Raw genomic sequence first — 14232 nt, forward strand, 5'->3', positions numbered from 1 at the left:
GCCTGGAATGTGAACGGCAACACTTCAGACAAGCGATAAAATAGAACTGCCTCTGATTTCCCGTGGTTCATCTTATAACCCCCTGTTCTCGATCTTAGAGAGGGCAGATGCTATATTAGCCTTCTCCCCTGCTAAGTACAACACTATATCGTCATCGAATAGGTTCAGCTCTGAATTCTTGCAACAGGCGGTTGAATAGTTTGGTACTGTCTTAAGGCACAAGCTAGCGGCTCTATAAATAATGCAAACAATATGGGGGAAAGAGGACAACCTTGCCGTGTCCCACAGCTTATAGCGATCTTGCCCGCCAGTTTCCCATTTATAACTATAACCGCCTTTGTGTTAAAGTTCAGATTCTTTAGAACCCTAACAACTCTAGAAGGAAAGGTGAACTTTGTTCAAACAGCGAAAAGAACACGCTCTTAAACCTGGTCAAATGCCTTCTTGGCATCCAGCATTATATTTACTGCTTTAATTTTCTGCGAGTTAAAAAAGGTGATTGCTTGTGTCAGATAATGCGTATTAGTTGCCATATTCCTACCCACAAGGAACCAGTTCTGATAACTATTGACCAACGAAGGAACTGCGACTACTAAATGGTATGCCAAAACTTTCGTAAACAGTTTGTAGTTTCAGTTGAGCAAACTAATAGATCTATAAGAATTCATATCTTTATCTCGCTTGCCTTTCTTTATAAGCTGACAACAACCAACTCCGTGAAGGAGTCGGGGACTTCTGTTCAATGCAGTATTGTGTTATACAGTCTGACCATGAATTCTTTTAGCTGTGGCAAAAATAGCTTGTACACGTCTGATGTAATTCCGTCAGTGCCACAAGTTTTAGCAGTAGAGGAGAAATTAACCGCCTGTTCTTCCTCAACCAAAAAGATAAATAGCACTGAGCACATCTAGTCCACGATTAACCGTTATCGAAGGGGTCAAACGTTTTATGGGCCATTTTTCAACCATTAAGTGTTGCATTCTGAGGATCAGAGTACAGCTTTGTATAGTGTTTAAGAAAAGCACAAAGTATATCTTGGGGCTGCGATACTAGTCTATCTACATCTGGATCCTGAATCCACTTGATAGTGTTGGAGTTGGTCCTACTCTTGGCAGACCATACCAGGTATCTATATATGTGTTCCTTTTATTCTTATCTCTTTGTCATTATCATATTGTGGTTCAAAATCTCTTTAGAGATGAAGTGCTTTGCTTAGCTTGAGCCACTGCACACTTAGACTTTTTTGTTGGGGACACCAAATGCGCCGTTATTGCTTGATTCAAAGCAGACTAAATAAACTCGACCATACACTTCTCACTCTTCCTTAATTGTACCTGGAATGCCATTACCTCTCCCCTAAAAAAGCCTTCAGGGCCCCCCAAAATGTGAATTCAGCGGATGAATTTATATTGAGTTCTAAGAAGGCCGGCAAAGCCTGACGCATCTGGGTCAACTACTGATCGTTCACTAACAGTGATTTATCAAATACCCATCACAGGGTCTCGTATTGATAACCTATAAAGGAGGAATCAGAGAGATTAGTGAAGGATCCGAGAATGGGTTGGAAATTATCTCGGACTGAGCCATTTGAAGCAAATGCGAAGCTAGAAAGAAATCAATATATGAGAATTAATTAAATTGCTCAGAATGATAGGTGTAAGATCTCTCCTTGGGGTGATCACGTCGATATGGATCTACTAAAGCAAAATGACGCATTAAGGCATGCAAAAGCTTGATTGATTGAGCTTATTGTGTGGTTTATTCAATCTAGAAGATTCTAAAGTTGCATTTGGAAGAATGTGAATATCTCCTCCAATTACCAAAAGTCCTGACTCTTCTTTTGCAAAGTTGTACAAAGACTCCAAAGTCCGTGGTCAATCCTCAATGGGGTCATAAAAGCTTAAAAAATTATAGACCTGACTTAAAACCTTTATTCTCACCCACATCCCTCTAGCACTCGAATCCCTATGTACCTTGAGGATCTGACATTGCCCTTCTTTGTCAACCAGTGTAGACACTCCCCTGATAGCTGCACTAGAAGCATACAAAACATCTTGCTCAAAACCAAGAACTCGCAGCGGTGGAAGACCCATTGTTTTAGTGTATCTCCTGAAGTAAAATTATATTTCTCCGGTAAGATTTGCACCAGGCTAACATTGCCCTTGACCTTATCCTATTATTACAGCCACTCACATTGCATGAAACTATTCTAAATTGCCTAAAAGCCATGTTATGCAATGAGTTTTCCATTCTCTTCTTCTTTCCTGCCATGCTCTGCTAGTCATACTGTTCTTGCTACCATCCCTTTTTTAACTTTTTTGTGCACACCCTATCCCATTCCACCCCAACTTCCCCCTCCACCCTCTCACCCTCTTCCTCCCTTCTCCCACCCCAAAGACATGTGCCTCCTGAAAGCCCCCCCCCACTTCATTAAGGGCCCTGGAATGGTGAACTATAACCCATCTTCCTGGGCTAGCCGCTGCTAAACAGCACATGCTTGATAATTAACCTTTTTTTACACACTGTATGAACCCTCATGATTGTTCACAAGCAAATGTTTAACAGTGCAAGTTTTCGCTGTTGCAATAGTTCATTTACTTGTTCCACAAAGCCTACTACAAAGAATTGGCTTTCTATCAATATTTTCAATTTAGATTGTTGTACCAAAGCTGCTTGTACACCTTACTTTTTGAAGAGATCGATCACTGACTTGCGCTGAGGTGCCATCATATTGGATGAAATGGTAAAGCTTTCCTTTCTTGAAAAACATTCGACTTTAATGCCTCAGAGAGAATTCTTTCTTTAATCCTGTAGTCGCCAAAGTTGACGAAAATATACATGGGTACCTGGTATTTAATGGCTAAGAAAAAGGGACTCTGCGGGTGTGCATGATTGAAAAGGCTTCCGGCCCAGCTTAAAGTCCTGGGAGGGCGTACTTCTGAACCAGATCTGTGATAAATTTAAATGGGCCCTGCCCCTTCTCTCATCCTTCTGGGATCCTTACAAAACACAGATTTGTATGTCGGGATTGGTTTTCCATTTCCTCTATTTTCATCTGTATATCTAGAATTTGGCTTTTGCAGCAAAAGACTCCGAGCTTCCTTGGGAATCCTCCAGTTCTAGATACGTTCTTCTCAGCTATCAACCGAGAACTAATCAGCAGTAAGTTAGCATTGATAATGCATTGCTGAGCCTGAGCTTCAGAGTGTGCTTTATTGTGTGCAATACGAATTTCACGCACCTCATCTAGGATCTGCTGAAGCATACCTCCCTTTTGTGTCTGCGAACAATGCCATCAATCCCCTTAATAATTCATTTATTTTTAGCATCTCAGACCCTGCCATCATAAGCGAAAGCTGAATTGCGGATGTGGATACTGATGTCTGGGATAGGTTGAGCTGCCATTAAAATCAGCCCTTGTTAAGTCTTATCCTACAGGTCCTTTGTCCCAGAAATGGCTTTCCCTCCTCCCGGCACCCTAGAGACAAATAGCAGATATGGGGGGATCCCCCTTGCATTAGTCGTCATTACTTGAGCAAGGATTGAGCTAAGATTATACTCATTTTGTCTTGACACACCCGGGTTAACCCATTCCCCCGACTGCACTTGTTTGCAGGTAAATATGAACTACTCCAGTGAATTAGGGGCTAGAAGGCCCCCTTGTTGGCTGAATGGTGATGGTCCCTCTTCAGTATATTGAGGGCATATTTGGTCAGAGGGTTCCTGTACTGGCGGCAGGACTGCAGTCATGTTTTGTTTTGTCAGTTTAGTGGTGGCACAATAATTGATGCAGTCCACTACAGACATTTAACTTACAGGCCCGAGTACAGTTTGTATCATGTAGTAGGGACTAATAGTTAAGTTAAAATTGCCAATTAGGGCTGCAGCCAATTTTTAAATTTTATTAAGTGTCAAAGCACATGCAATGGACCCTGGATAGCACAGCCTCGGTGCACAAGGTTAAAAAACAGAAGCAGCTGGGATGGCATAGGGATTTCGACGCTGGGAGACGTGATCGCAAAGGGGGAACTGAAGTCATTCCCAGCCCTGAGGGCAGACTTTGGCGTGCTCCCCACGCAATACTTAAAATATGCTCAACTGAAACATGCATGGCGGCAGAGGAGATCCCAGAGGGCACACTCCCTGAATATGCACCTTTAGAGGGCCGTCTCTTGCAAGAACAAATACCAGAGAGAGCGGTTTCACTTACGTATAAGACCCTTATGAATAACATGCCCGATGACCTAGGTAACCTTAGAAGTAAATGGGAGAACGATGTAGGTGAAATGGACACGGTAGACTGGGACACTGTTCTCATGCATCCAAGGGATGTAGCTATCAAATCCCGGCTGAGGCTTATACAATTTAACATCCTACATAGGACCTATTTTGATAGGGTACGCTTATACAAAATGGGAAGGATAGGAGAAACGAACTGCCTAAGATGCGGCCGAGAAGGGGGAGACTTCTACCACACTCTGGTCCTGTCCGATGATCCAGGTCTATCGGGGGGATTCTGAGAGAACTGGGAGAGGTATTGGAAGCCCCCTTGCCAGCGGATCGTAAACTGGTCCTACTGGGTATGACCAACGATATAGCTCTCACACGCCCGCTACTGATCTTACTGGTCCTGGCCTTGGTAGTAGCTAAGAGGGATGTGGCAAAGAACTGGGGGGTGGCTACGATACCACAGATAGAGGAATGGCGGAGAGGTCTGGACCTTTATATGGCAGCCGAAAGGGTCACATACAAGGCATGGGGCTGCTCTAAGAAATTTGGCAGAGTTTGGAGTAAATGGAGGAAATACCATGGCCTTCATGGGGGACTGTAAGAAGGGACGCGGGGGGAAGACACGTTCACAGACAAGAGGGCTCTGAGGGCATTCTGGTAGGGCACGGCGGATTTGGATACAGACAGAGCTAGTGAAATGGTCTGGGAGGAACAATGATGTATTGCTTTTGATGGTGACGCTGGGGGGGTGGAGGGTTGGAGGACGGAATATATTGACCTGTGATGACATGACTGTTTTGCTGTTATATGATAAAATGCAAATAAAAATAAATTATAAAAAAAAAAAACAGAAGCAGGGTCCAAGAAATGGGTGTGATCATGCAGTAAGAGGCATTATCTTACAAGAGTGATAAAATGAGTATCACTGAGCCTGATCGTTAATATATTAGATCACCTAGGCCTACCATAGAGTGTATATACACTGTGCATTCAAGAGACTTATTGTTTTTTTTCTCTTTTCCTAAAGACAACATGCAACTAGGGTGACCAACCGTCCGTAAATTTCACGGACCGTCTGTCATTTTAGTATGATGTCCACAAGGCGTCCGTAATTTGGGGATCCCAAATTACGGACGCCTTACAGACATCATACTAAAATTGAAATGGAAAATCTCAGAAAGGAATGCTGTTTCCCATGTGAGAGGCCCCGTGAGTTAAAAAGATTTCACTCGGGCCTCTTGCTCTCATCTTTTAAACTGAAGAGGCTCTCTGCAGCCGCCCCTCCCGGACCTCCCTCGTGTAGACTGTGGAGCGGCCCATTGTCAGACTGCAGCTGATTGTCATTCTATAAGTGCTAATGGGCCCAATTGTAATTGCATTTGGGGTGCCTTCTCCTGAATGGGACTAAGGCAAAGCATTCTGCTTTTGTCTTGATGCCATGCTGGAGAAAATAAAAATAAAATAACTAAGAGCGTTTTCACTGTACATTTAAAAGACAGATTTCAACATACAAATAAAAAAATACTATTTATTAATGTTTATTGTTACTAGCACAAACCTTGATTGCAGAAAGGGCCCAATGTCGCTTTGCAAAGCTGTGCGAATACTGAAAAACTGAAGTGCACGATTGGCTCAACCTTATATAAACTTATTTTGACTTGTATTTATTTTGGTTGTCTATTTACTTACTTATATATTATTGTGCCACCTCCTCTGATATGTCTGTAAAACTTATGTTTTGTCCCAAATTTTTGTCCTGCATTTTGACCTTCTGTCCTAAATTTTTACACTAACCGTCCTGAATTTGCACCCTGCCAGTTGGTAACCCTACAAGCAACGCACCTCCCATTATTTATGTTGCTCTCAGTATTCTATGCACATTCAATGGTATTTAGTTTTATGAGGGAATCTACTTCCCTATGAGTGATACAGCACATAAAATGCATTCCTGTCTCAATTCCGCTCTAAGCTGGCATTCAATGTGTATGTCATTTCCTCTGACCTCTCACACCTGTGCCTGGCCAGGACTCTTAACTAACCGAAACAAAACGGACCAGTGGAGGCCAAAGAGTGCCATAATATTAATCATTACAGAGAGGCATTAGTCCACCTCATCTTGTTTGCTATTTACTCCATAGTAAAAACGCAAGCAGGACAACCCGATGGCAGGATAAGGAGAAGAGCCTTCCTGGTTCGTGGCATAAAACTGAGCGCCTGCTGTGAGACTCTTGTTGTCAAGTCTAGAAAGGTCACCTGATCCGCCCACCTCTGCAAACAAATCCACGCATGACACAGGACAAATTGGCAGCTATGGAGGGGAGGCGGGTGTCATGCAGCTTGCGGGTGCAAATGCCAAGTAATATTTTCTGCTGCACAAATTACGGCTTGGAACCTGGGAAAGATTTTCGTTTTACACAACTAAAACAAGATTTCTGAGATTAGCAAAAAATGTGTTTCGGTATGAGCATGCCCAAAGCATCAAGTGCCGCCTCTTTCATCTCAAAATACAGACAAAATGTGGTCCTCGACAATATTATGCAGATATAAAACGAAATGCTCACTCTATTCAACTTGAATTATCCCATACATTCAGAGTCCTAATTTCCACCATTTCCTGATGATAATCGTCCCAAATTAACCTCAGAGGCAGAGTTGAATTCAGCTGTTCCACCATAGCTTTTCGGGATCCGGCGCCAGCAGGGCAGATGGCACAGGGCTCAGATAATGCGCTCTGCATGCCTCCCACTCTGATCAACAACCATCCAGAGTTCAATTCAAATATTTCAGAAAGATTGAACATCAAAAACCCACCATGAATAGATGCATTACAGCCCAAACACACAACTTTGACATTCTTATTACAAAGGTAGGCCTGTGCACAAATCCACTGAGAAATCAGACCGCACTCTGGGCCCAATTCACAAAGAAGTCGTAAATCTCGTGGCAGCGAGGAAAAAAAATGCATTGCAGAATTTTTCAATGTTTGCCTAATCCACACAGCTCCCTGGTGTACAGGTAACTTCCCTAAAATACATTTACTATTAACGAAGATTTCTGAAAAAGCCTATTTTTCCTAAACCGGTCCATGGCAAACTCCCCCGAGTGCAATGAAAGAGCATGTAAAGGATTAGGAAAGAAGAAAAAAAAACAATTAAATACATATTACTATAACTCAGCGAGAAGATTCAGTTTTGTAAATCACCTTCTGGCTTCCACGCAGATTGAGACGTTTTCATACAGAAGCAGAACCATGCATGGTGGCCTGGTTCACAGTGAGCAAGGAGTGGTCTCAGGCGACAACCAGCATTGATGAATTATGAAAGGAATGATGAAACCAATTCTTACTTTCTGTATGAAACGCTCGTTTCCTTCTGGATATAATGATACATCTTTTTTTAAGTCCTGCTCTTACAAGTAAAACTTCGAAGAATTTACGAATTGATTTTATCCATATATAAAAATGACATTTTTACCAAATATATTTTCCGGTCGTTTTTAATATTATGTTGATACCTTTGACGGGGAAAATATTCTACAGTTTACTTGTTCTGTGAATAAAAAAAACCCTGAATACGTTATTTTCCTAAATAAATTCTCCCAATGTCTCCTGCAGGTACACACTTGCAACAAGTTACTTTTTTTTTCTTCTATTTTTATTATCCATGGACCACACCCGGTTTCTCCGCGGGAAAGGGGGGTGCAGGCTAAAGCCCTGGGGTCGACTTGTAGGCAGGTAGATCGCAATGGACAGAGTCCCTTCTGCTACTACTCCAACCCATTTAAAATAGCAGAGCATGTCAATACCAGCTGTCAGGCACGCGATGACGCATGCATGCTTCCCTACCCAGGACATTCTGCGTGGTCTGGCATGGCATTCTACAAAGCCAATCGCGTACTAACATTATATTGTGGATCCTACAAACAATTAGGCTACATATTAATATGAATTCAGCCTTTTTATCCTAAAATTGTGCAAAGCCATAGCCGAGTGTGCGTAAACTACCTACAGGTGGATGTAACTTTTCCAGGTCCCTGCACAAATCAGTTGTGAGACCGATGTAACATTTACCCCACTAAACAGCAAAACTCCGGTTGCAGTGGTTTGGGCGTTGACCCAAATCAGATAATGCAGCATTTTAAACTTAACAGAAACAGTTAACTGAGGGGCTTAGACCACTCTATTCCTCGAGTGCCTATTGCCCCGAGCAACCAAATTCACTTCTTAGATTATCGAGAATTAGACAGTGTTATTTATCGAGGCCCCGATGCCCAAAGACCTCACACCAGTGGCGTAACGAAACTTGAGGGGGCCCACCTGCAAACTCCATGGAGCCCCCCCATTCTCCGTGCCATTCTAGAGCTCTCAGGCCAGGGACCCGCCATACTGCAGGGGATGCGTGGCTATTGATACGCCACTGTCACCAATACAGTCGTTATAAGTAACACTGGTTGGTGGAGGTAAAGGTTGGGCTTAGTCTGCCAGCAGGCTATCATAGGTGGTGGTCTATTCATTACAGGGTCCCTGCCATCAGTAGGCAGGGGAAGTTTGAGCAATTTTAGGTGGGTTTCCTGAAGCAGAATCCTGTCATGATATACAACATCTGGTCCACTCATCGTTCAGTTTTGACAATAGAGCATCCACTGCTGCTTCTTGTTTCCGTTTTAAAACATTAGACAATGCGACAATGCAGTATTTCAAAAGCAGATGTAACTACAAAGAGCACATTTTGATAATACATTTTTATTAGTAGACAATAGCAATCTTAAGAGGCATTGCATAGCTCCATACACACTTTGACCCCAATTCCATCACAGTCTCTCTCCCTCTCTGTCAGTCAGTCAGTCTCTCTCTTTCAGTCAGTCAGTCTCTCTCTGTCAGTCAGTCTATCTCTCTCTGTCATTCAGTCAGTCTGTCAGTCTCTCTCTCAGTCAATCGGTCTCTCTGTCAGTCTCTCTATCTCTCTCTTTCTGGCAGTCTGGCAGTCAGTCAGTCTCTCTCAGTCAGTCAGTCTCTCTCTCTCCGTCAGTCAGTCTCTCTCTCTCCGTCAGTCAGTCTCTCTCTCTCCGTCAGTCAGTCTCTCTCTCTCCGTCAGTCAGTCTCTCTCTCTCCGTCAGTCAGTCTCTCTCAGTCAGTCTCTCTCTCTCAGTCTCTCTCTCTCTGTCCATCTCTCTATCTCAGTCAGTCAGTCACTCTCTCCGTCAGTCTCTCCCTTTCTGTCAGTATCTCACAGTCTCTCTCGGTCACTTTCTCTCTGTCAGTCTGTCTTTCTCTGTCAGTCAGTCAGTCTCTCTCTCTGTCAGTCTCTCTCTGTCAGTCAGTCAGTCTCTCTCTCTCTTATTCTCTCTCTCTGTCAGTCTCTCTCTCTGTCAGTCTCAGTCAGTCTCTGTCAGTCTCAGCCAGTCTCTCTCTCTGATAGTCAGTCTCTCTCTCGGTCAGTCAGTCAGTCTCTCTCTGTCAGTCTCAGCCAGTCTCTCTCTCTGTCAGTCAGTCTCTCTCTCGGTCAGTCAGTCAGTCTCTCTCTCAGTCAGTCTCTCTCTCTCTCTCTCTCTCTCTCTCTGTTAGTCTCGCTCTGTGTCAGTCTCTCTCTCCCAGTCTCTCTCTCTCCCAGTCAGTCTCTCTCAGTCAGTCAGTCTCTCTCAGTCAGTCAGTCTCTCTCAGTCAGTCATTCTCTCTCTACCTCAGGCAGTCTCTCTCTACCTCAGTCAGTCAGTCTCTCAATCAGTCAGTCTCTCAGTCAGTCAGTCTCTCAGTCAGTCAGTCTCTCTAGCAGTCAACCAGACTATCTCTCTGTCAGTCAGTCTCTGCCTCTCTCTCAGTCTCTGTCAGTCAGTCAGTCTCTCTGTCTGTCAGTCTCTCTCTCTGTCTGTCAGTCAGTCTCTCTCTGTCAGTCAGTCTCTCTCTGTCAGTCAGTCTCTCTCTGTCAGTCAGTCTCTCTCTGTCAGTCGGTCTCTCTCTCTTATTCTCTCTCTCTGTCAGTCTCTCTCTGTCAGTCAGTCTCTCTGTCGGTCAGTCAGTCAGTCTCTCTCTCTGTCAGTCAGTCAGTCAGTCTCTCTCTGTCAGTCTCTCTCTGTCAGTCAGTCAGTCTCTCTCTCTTATTCTCTCTCTCTGTCAGTCTCTCTCTCTGTCAGTCTCTCTCTCTGTCAGTCTCTCTCTCTCTGTCAGTCTCAGTCAGTCTCTCGCTCTCTGTCAGTCTCTCAGTCTCTCGCTCTCTGTCAGTCTCTCAGTCTCTCGCTCTCTGTCAGTCTCTGTCAGTCAATCTCTCTCTCTGTCAGTCTCTCTCTGTCAGTCTCTCTCGGTCAGTCTCTCTCGGTCAGTCTCTCAGCCAGTCACTCTCTCAGCCAGTCACTCTCTCAGCCAGTCACTCTCTCAGCCAGTCACTCTCTCAGCCAGTCACTCTCTCTCTCTCTCTCTCTCTCTTAGTCTCGCTCTGTGTCAGTCTCTCTCTCCCAGTCTCTCTCTCTCCCGGTCAGTCAGTCAGTCAGTCTTCTCAGTCAGTCTCTCTAGCAGTCAGTCTCTCTAGCAGTCAGTCTCTCTAGCAGTCAGTCTCTCTAGCAGTCAGTCTCTCTAGCAGTCAGTCTCTCTAGCAGTCAGTCTATCTCTGTCAGTCAGTCTCTGCCTCTCTCAGTCTCTGTCAGTCAAGTCAGTATCTCTCTACCACTGTCAGTCAGTCTCTCTCTCTCTCGCCACTCTCTCTCTCTCTCCACACTCTCTCGCCACTCTCTCTCTCGCCACTCTCTCTCTCGCCACTCTCTCTCTCGCCACTCTCTCTCTCTCGCCACTCTCTCTCTCTCTCGCCGCTCTCTCTCTCGCCACTCTCTCTCGCCACTCTCTCTCTCGCCACTCTCTCTCTCGCCACTCTCTCTCTCGCCACTCTCTCTCTCTCGCCACTCTCTCTCTCTCTCGCCGCTCTCTCTCTCGCCACTCTCTCTCGCCACTCTCTCTCTCGCCACTCTCTCTCTCGCCACTCTCTCTCTCGCCACTCTCTCTCGCCACTCTCTCTCTCGCCACTCGCTCTCTCTCTCGCCACTCTCTCTCGCCACTCTCTCTCGCCACTCTCTCTCGCCACTCGCTCTCTCTCTCGCCACTCGCTCTCTCTCTCGCCACTCGCTCTCTCTCTCGCCACTCGCTCTCTCTCTCGCCACTCGCTCTCTCTCTCGCCACTCGCTCTCTCTCTCGCCACTCGCTCTCTCTCTCGCCACTCGCTCTCTCTCTCGCCACTCGCTCTCTCTCTCGCCACTCGCTCTCTCTCTCGCCACTCGCTCTCTCTCTCGCCACTCACTCTCTCTCTCGCCACTCTCTCTCTCTCTCGCCACTCTCTCTCGCCACTCGCTCTCTCTCTCGCCACCCGCTCTCTCTCTCTCTCTCGCCACCCGCTCTCTCTCTCTCTCTCGCCACCCGCTCTCTCTCTCTATCTCGCCACTCTCTCTCTCGCCACTCTCTCTCTCGCCACTCTCTCTCTCGCCACTCTCTCTCTCGCCACTCTCTCTCTCGCCACTCGCTCTCTCTCTCGCTCTCTCTCGCCACCCGCTCTCTCTCTCTCTCTCTCTCTCGCCACCCGCTCTCTCTCTCTCTCTCGCCACTCGCTCTCTCTCTCGCCACTCGCTCTCTCTCTCGCCACTCGCTCTCTCTCTCGCCACTCGCTCTCTCTCTCGCCACTCGCTCTCTCTCTCGCCACTCGCTCTCTCTCTCGCCACTCGCTCTCTCTCTCGCCACTTGCTCTCTCTCTCGCCACTTGCTCTCTCTCTCGCCACTCTCTCTCTCGCCACTCTCTCTCTCGCCACTCTCTCTCTCGCCACTCTCTCTCGCCACTCGCTCTCTCTCTCGCCACCCGCTCTCTCTCTCTCTCTCTCGCCACCCGCTCTCACTCTCTCTCTCGCCACTCTCTCTCTCGCCACTCTCTCTCTCGCCACTCTCTCTCTCGCCACTCTCGCTCTCGCCACTCTCGCTCTCGCCACTCTCGCTCTCGCCACTCTCGCTCTCGCCACTCTCGCACTCTCTCTCTCGCCACTCAAGCTCTCTCGCCACTCAAGCTCTCTCGCCACTCTCGCTCTCTCGCCACTCTCGCTCTCTCGCCACTCTCGCTCTCTCTCTCTCGCCACTCTCTCTCTCGCCACTCGCTCTCTCTCTCGCCACTCGCTCTCTCTCTCTCGCCACTCGCTCTCTCTCTCTCGCCACTCGCTCTCTCTCTCTCGCCACTCGCTCTCTCTCTCTCGCCACTCGCTCTCTCTCTCGCCACTCGCTCTCTCTCTCGCCACTCGCTCTCTCGCCACTCTCTCTCTCTCTCGCCACTCTCTCTCTCGCCACTCTCTCTCTCGCCACTCTCTCTCTCGCCCTCTCTCTCTCGCCACTCTCGCTCTCTCACCACTCTCGCTCTCTCTCTCTCACCACTCTCGCTCTCTCTCTCTCGCCACTCTCGCTCTCTCTCTCTCACCACTCTCGCTCTCTCTCTCTCGCCACTCGCTCTCTCTCTCGCCACCCGCTCTCTCTCTCTCTCTCGCCACCCGCTCTCTCTCTCTCTCTCGCCACCCGCTCTCTCTCTCTCTCTCGCCACCCGCTCTCTCTCTCTATCTCGCCACTCTCTCTCTCGCCACTCTCTCTCTCGCCACTCTCTCTCTCGCCACTCTCTCTCTCGCCACTCTCTCTCTCGCCACTCGCTCTCTCTCTCGCTCTCTCTCGCCACCCGCTCTCTCTCTCTCTCTCTCTCTCGCCACCCGCTCTCTCTCTCTCTCTCGCCACTCGCTCTCTCTCTCGCCACTCGCTCTCTCTCTCGCCACTCGCTCTCTCTCTCGCCACTCGCTCTCTCTCTCGCCACTCGCTCTCTCTCTCGCCACTCGCTCTCTCTCTCGCCACTCGCTCTCTCTCTCGCCACTTGCTCTCTCTCTCGCCACTTGCTCTCTCTCTCGCCACTCTCTCTCTCGCCACTCTCTCTCTCGCCACTCTCTCTCGCCACTCGCTCTCTCTCTCGCCACCCGCTCTCTCTCTCTCTCTCTCGCCACCCGCTCTCTCTCTCTCTCTCTCGCCACCCGCTCTCACTCTCTCTCTCGCCACTCTCTCTCTCGCCACTCTCTCTCTCGCCACTCTCGCTCTCGCCACTCTCGCTCTCGCCACTCTCGCTCTCGCCACTCTCGCTCTCGCCACTCTCGCTCTCGCCACTCTCGCACTCTCTCTCTCGCCACTCAAGCTCTCTCGCCACTCTCGCTCTCTCGCCACTCTCGCTCTCTCGCCACTCTCGCTCTCTCGCCACTCTCGCTCTCTCTCTCTCGCCACTCTCTCTCTCGCCACTCGCTCTCTCTCTCGCCACTCGCTCTCTCTCTCTCGCCACTCGCTCTCTCTCTCTCGCCACTCGCTCTCTCTCTCTCGCCACTCGCTCTCTCTCTCTCGCCACTCGCTCTCTCTCTCGCCACTCGCTCTCTCTCTCGCCACTCGCTCTCTCTCTCGCCACTCGCTCTCTCGCCACTCTCTCTCTCTCTCGCCACTCTCTCTCTCGCCACTCTCTCTCTCGCCACTCTCTCTCTCGCCCTCTCTCTCTCGCCACTCTCGCTCTCTCACCACTCTCGCTCTCTCTCTCTCACCACTCTCGCTCTCTCTCTCTCGCCACTCTCGCTCTCTCTCTCTCACCACTCTCGCTCTCTCTCTCTCGCCACTCGCTCTCTCTCTCGCCACTCGCTCTCTCTCTCGCCACTCTCTCTCGCCACTCTCTCTCTCGCCACTCTCTCTCTCGCCACTCTCTCTCTCGCCACTCTCTCTCTCGCCACTCTCGCTCTCTCACCACTCTCGCTCTCTCTCTCTCGCCACTCTCGCTCTCTCTCTCTCACCACTCTCGCTCTCTCTCTCTCGCCACTCTCGCTCTCTCTCTCTCACCACTCTCGCTCTCTCTCTCTCGCCACTCGCTCTCTCTCTCGCCACTCGCTCTCTCTCTCGCCACTCTCTCTCGCCACTCTCTCTCTCGCCACTCTCTCTCTCGCCACTCTCTCTCTCGCCACTCTCTCTCTCGCCACTCT

The sequence above is a fragment of the Lissotriton helveticus genome, chromosome 6, assembly GCF_964261635.1.
Source record: "Lissotriton helveticus chromosome 6, aLisHel1.1, whole genome shotgun sequence".
NCBI classification, from domain to species: domain Eukaryota; kingdom Metazoa; phylum Chordata; class Amphibia; order Caudata; family Salamandridae; genus Lissotriton; species Lissotriton helveticus.